This window comes from Nanorana parkeri, unplaced genomic scaffold, assembly GCF_000935625.1.
Source record: "Nanorana parkeri isolate BGI_ZX_2015 unplaced genomic scaffold, ASM93562v1 scaffold256, whole genome shotgun sequence".
NCBI classification, from domain to species: Eukaryota; Metazoa; Chordata; class Amphibia; order Anura; family Dicroglossidae; genus Nanorana; species Nanorana parkeri.
In genome coordinates, this window is record NW_017306524.1 from 1,174,331 (window position 1) to 1,180,216 (window position 5,886).

Below are 5,886 nucleotides of genomic sequence, written 5' to 3' on the forward strand. Positions count from 1 at the left end.
CAGTTTAATGTCCACAAGGTTTAGGAGTGTGTCTATGGGAATGTTTGCCTATTCTTCCAGAATCGCATTTGTGAGGTCAGGTACTGATGTTGGACGAGAAGGCCTGGCCGCAGTCTCTGCTCTAATTCATCCTAAAGGTGTTCTATCGGGTTGGGGTCAGGACTCTACTAAACTCGCTCATCCATGTCAGGACCCTAAACTCGTTCATCCATGTCTTTATGGACCTTGCTTTGTGCACTGGTGCGCAGTCATGTTGGAATAGGAAGGGGCCATCCCCAAACTGTTCACACAAAGTTGGAAGCATGAAATTGTCCAAAATGTCTTGGTATGCTGATGCCTTAAGAGTTCTCTTCACTGGAAGTAAGGGGCCAAGCCCAACCCCTGAAAAATAACCCCACACCATAATCCCCCCTCCACCAAACTTTACACTTGGCACAATGCAGTCAGGCAAGTACCGTTCTCCTGGCAACCGCCAAACCCAGACACTTCCACCGGATTGACAGACAGAGAAGTGTGATTGGTCACTCCAGAGAAACGTCTCCACTTCTCTAGAGTCCAGTGGCGACGTGCTTTACACCACTGCATCTGACGCTTTGCATTGCACTTGGTGATGTAAGGCTTGGATGCAGCTGCTCGGCAATGGAAACCCATTCCATGAAGCTCTCTACGCACTGTTGTTGTGCCAATCTGATGGCCACACGAAGTTTGTAGGTCTGTGAATTCTCTCTAAGGGAGACACAGGGAAAAAACAACTTTGTGTAGAGCGAGGAAGGGTTACAATTTATGACAATGTTTTTATTGATGTCTGTGTCTTCCTGTGAGGAAAAAAATCTTACCAATGGGGTCACAGAGAAAAATCACACCTTACAGGAATTTTAACTCTTCCACACTTCTTAGAAGACACAAAGCATGATTATCACCATAATGACATCAACTAATTCATAACTAATTTATTTAGGCAGGTGATTCCCTTCAGAAACAGTGAGGTACTATGCATTTTCAGGTTTCAATGTTACATATCTGAGAATGGTAGCGCACAGATACTGTAAGTATACGGTGCCTGAACATATATAATTTTAGGGGACTAGGGTCCGCCCTTTACAAAGTGTGCTCAATTATTAGGCAAGTTGTATTTTTGAGGATTCCTTTCATTATTGAACACCTCCAGTGCTCTCGGTCAATCCAAAATGTTAATAAACCTCAATCCTGAGTATTTAAAAAAGTAAAAGTGAGGTCTTGACTTCCTTAGCAGAATATCTATGTGCGCACAATTATTGGGCAACTATTCGTGTGCAGGATTATTATGCAACTAAATGGAAAACATAAAATGTTCCCACCTCACTTGTTTATTTTCATCTGTTAGGCCCCATTCACACACGAATCGGCCTGCACGTACAGCTCTCTGTAGGGGTGCGGGTTTTCTGGGTGGGACGCATACAGGATCCATTCCAGCGGCGTATGAATACGATCACCCGCACCCCTACGGACCTGCAAATGAGGTGAGCGTAGGGGGGCGTACGGCCACGTAGCCCCATAGAGAAGGACGGTACTACTCTTGGTACGGCCCCGCACGCAGCACGGAGCTGTACGTGCAGGCCGATTCGAGTGTGAATGGGGCCTTTAAGTGAGAACAATAAACAAACAACTCAAATAAACATTTCTGACATTTTCACAAATAAAATCAGTGACCAGTATAGCCCCCCCCCTTCTTTTCCATAACAGTAATCAGCCTTCCATCCATGGAGTCTGTCAGTTTCTTCATCTGTTTTTTGTGAAGCAGCAACCATAGCCTCCCAGACACTGTTCAGAGAGGTGTACTGTTTTGCTAGAGGGCTTGTTCACACCGAAAGCGTGTGCGTTGCAGAGCGATAGCTGCTGGAACGCACCGCGATCGCTAAGAAACTTCCCCCCCACGTTCTGGGGCGGGAGGGGGCGTGGCGGTGCATTGAATTCAATGGCACCGCTTCCACCCGCAGTGCGATCTGACGCGTGGCAAAACTTTTCCAGCGTTCCGTTCCACTGCAAATGCAAAAAATAGGGCTTGCTCTATTTTTTGCGTTTGCAGTGGAACGGAACGCTAGCAAAGTTTTGCCACGCGTCCGATCGCACTGTGGGTGGGGGCGTGGAAGCGGTGCCATTGAATTCAATGCACCGCCACGCCCTGTCCCTACTCACCGTGAATCTCCCGTTTAAGAAAAGCCGACAAGTTCTCAATAGGGTTGCGCTCAGGGCTAGTTCACACCAGCCCCAGTGCGTTCCGGCCCGATTCGGTGCCAGAGCGCACTGGATCGCATCCCGGCCAGCTCACTGCGTTTGGGGAGGGACAGGGCGCGGCGGTGCATTGAAGTCAATGCCTGTGTTCCAGTCCGGTGCGATCAGAAAAACATAGTTCATGCAGCATTTTTTATGACTGCACTGGAACGGAACCCAGGTATTGATGTGCCACGCGTTCTGGTGCGGGCGATCGCACTGCGGCCAGGGGGGCGTGGCTACGGTTCCATTGAGTTCAATGCACCACCACGCCCCCGCCCTCCCCAGAAGTTATTTTGCTATTGGCTAAAATGCAAGCTTGGAAGTGCCTGAAAAATAAAAAATGCTTCAAAATCACCTGAAGACGCTCATACTCAAGTGCGAACAGCGGCTTAGACCCCAAAAACTGCCCATCATTTTCAGAGTCAGCTCAGTAATGGAAACCATCAATATATTTTTCTCATGGCAAGTGTCCTATGTTAAAAAGTACAAAATGTAAATGACTGCACAATGAAGAGCATGAATGAACCCTTGCAAATTCAATAAACAGCTATTCAAAGGAAGAACATAAATGGTCTAGGTCAGTGCAGACTTTCTCCAGAGTGTGACCACTAGTTAATGTTACGCAAACTAGAACAGGAGAAGTGAGTTACGTCACTCCAGGGTCTCCCGTGCACTGGACCCCGGGTGTACATACCATGTCCTGCCAGCAGGCGGCAACAGAGAGGCGCTCACCGGGGCTAAGCCCGGAAGTATTCTCCAGTCACTAGAGAAGATCATGGCGCCGCCCGTCCGGATCACGGCTGCAGTGTCGGATCACAGAAGTTTAATCATGTTCTAGCAACGTTGTGAAGTCTTCCCGGGTATCCTCTTCTTGCTCTCAGGACACTTCGTGCTAGCGACCTCCCCTCCGCCCACAAGGTAAGACTTTCTAAAAGGTGTGCGCAGGGCGTGAAGAAGAAGTGTTCGGTTGTCATCTAGTGCATATTAGTGGGGTCACACTTCTGTCCGGGGGCCCTTCTGGTTCTTTGCAGCAGCGAATACTCATCTTGCACTTCTTTTCAGGAGCTGTGCAGAGTTTCAGAGAGTGCAACAAGTGACACCTGTACACTGCCTGTGTGACGGTGTAATGGGATCGCAGGTGCTTGCTGGCACTGGGGAGACGGTCATGGAGTCTCGGTCCCTATAGTCCGGTGCTGTTTGTAGAGAAAATAATAGGATGTGTAACGATGAGTGTTTGTGTACACAGCACTCCCAGTACGGCTCAGGTTACCTGACATTGCTGTGTTCCTGCCAGTGACTGGTGTCTGCTTCCACCCAGTAGATGACACCAGTCTACACAGCACAATCACATGTACTCACAGCACATCGGCCATTAAAGTGCACCTAGCATCAAGTTCAAGTGGATCTCCAGGAATGTTTTTTTTAAATTAACACCAATGTTTACTTCTCCACGCGCCAGTGCCTTCCCCGACTTCCTTCTCGCTCCAGTGCCTTCCCGGACTTCATTCTCGCTCCAGTGCCTTCCCCGACTTCCTTCTCGCTCCAGTGCCTTCCCCGACTTCCTTCTCGCTCCAGCGCCTTCCTCCACGCTCCAGCACCTTCCCCGACTTTCTTCACGCTTCAGTGCATTCCTCGACTTCCTCAACGCTCCAGCGCCTTCCCCGATTTCCTTCTCGTTCCGGCACCTTCCCCGACATTCCTCGACCTTCTCCTTCACTCCAGCACTGCCTTTTACTTCCAAAATGCACCAGCACGGCCTTCCACTTCCTCCTCAGTCCAGCTCAGTCCCCAACTTTCTCCATGGTCCAGTGCTGTCACTGACTTCCTTCTTTGCTCAGGGTTGGGCATCTTCTACAGTCCAGCCCAATGTTTACATGTGGGCTAACCATCTGTCTGAAGGAATGCCCAACAACCACCGTTGCTGGAAGAAAGAGAAAAGCCCAGTATGATGTCGCAGGGCCCACAAGAAAATAAAAAGTTTGTGTAGGGCTGTAGTACTGTGACAGCCGACACTTTCAGCTGTCAGAATACCCCAAGAGTGACTCAAGCTGATTGGCTACAGTCACTGTGGGGCTGACAGTTCTCCACCCGGTTCGTCTGATCTTCCAGTTGAAGTTTGTGGAGTCTTTTGGTGCCAGCAGGCCACCCATTATAAGAAATTCTGCGATTTAACATGAATTTTCAACAGTGTATGGCCAGCTTAACACTTTCAGGTATTTACTCCCTCCAACAATGCCTTCATCTGCTTGTCCCTCCAGAAGGACTGCACCATCCTTGTTCATGATCCAGGGTCAGCATCTACTTCAGAAATTATATTATTACGTAAATTGCCATCTCATCATCTCTGCCTAGGCACTGGACTGGAGCTCAGGGAATGCTTTTTAATAACTATAATCAGGGCTTGAAAAATCCACTCGTCTGTGACGAGAGGACAGTGGAGCCTGACGAGCAGCTTCCCGGCCGGCCGTTGTAATTACAAGGCCTACCGGGAGCTTTACATTCAAAGCTGTCACTGCCGGTCCCGAGATCCGCTGTGCCTGATGCGGCCGGGACCGGCACGGCTCTGTGACAGGAGATCAAAGGGAGTTCAGTATACGAACTCCCTTTGATCTCCTCTCAGTCCCCGAATGCAGGAAGTGATGTATATTACATCACTTCCTGCATTTAGTGTCACTCTACAGCTACAGAAGCTGATGAAGCAGATCTCTGCTTCATCAGCTTCTCTGGGGGTTCCTAGGTGACATTAGGGGTCTTGGAGACCCCAGATCTCTGCTTCATCAGCTTCTCTGGGGGTTCCTAGGTGACATTAGGTGTCTTGGAGACCCCGGATGTCTCCATATTTACCCGACGTGACCCCGACTTTTATGTTTTACTAAAAATATGGGTAAGAATAAATGTTTTATAACATAACGTAGGGAATTTTTTTTTTTACATTTATGGTACTTTTTTTTATTATATAGTCCATAGGGTACAATATTGAGTTGGCCGACCCTTTCAAGCTATAACCGCTTCAACTTTAGGAGTGTGTCTATGGTAATGTTTGATCATTCTTCCAGAAGTACATTTGTGAGGTCAGGTACTGATGTTGGGCAAGAGGGCCGGGCGCCGCAGTCTCTGCTCCAATTCATCCCAAAGGTATTCTATCGGGTTGAGGTCAGGACTCTGTGCAGGCCAGTCAAGTTCTTCCACCCCAAACTCTCTCATCCCTGACTTTATGGACCTTGCTTTGTGCACAGGTGCGCAGTCATTTTGGAACAGGAAGGGGCCATCCCCAAACTCTTCCCACAGATTTTGGAGCATGAAATTGTCCCAAATGTCTTGGTATGCTGATGCCCTAAAGCAGGGGGGTTTCTTACATAGGGGTAAGAAACCCCCCTATGTGAAAGCAAAAGATGTGACAGGTCTCCAAGACCCCTAATGTCACCTAGGACCCCCGAAGAAGTTGATGAAGCAGAGATCTGCTTCATCAGCTTCTCTCCAGCATCTGAAGCTGGAGAGTGACACAAGAATGCGGAAGTGATGTAATATACATTCCCCCTGTGACAGAGGCACTATGCACTATGCTGGTCCCGGGCTCAGCGGAGCCCGGGATCAGCGTGACAACGGGAGGGGGGGGGGGGGCAGGCCGGCGGG

General features: G+C 49.1%; 1 protein-coding gene across 1 annotated transcript in view; it reads left to right on the top strand.

Moving 5' to 3' along the window:
- Positions 1–3,026: 3,026 nt before the first annotated feature.
- The window catches only part of DENND4C (DENN domain containing 4C), a 102,896-nt gene continuing 100,036 nt past the window's right edge, over positions 3,027–5,886 (top strand). Inside the window, exon 1 of the mRNA XM_018556865.1 lies at positions 3,027–3,171. The gene's annotated coding sequence lies outside the window, so the exon portion shown is untranslated. The remainder of the gene's footprint in view (positions 3,172–5,886) is intronic.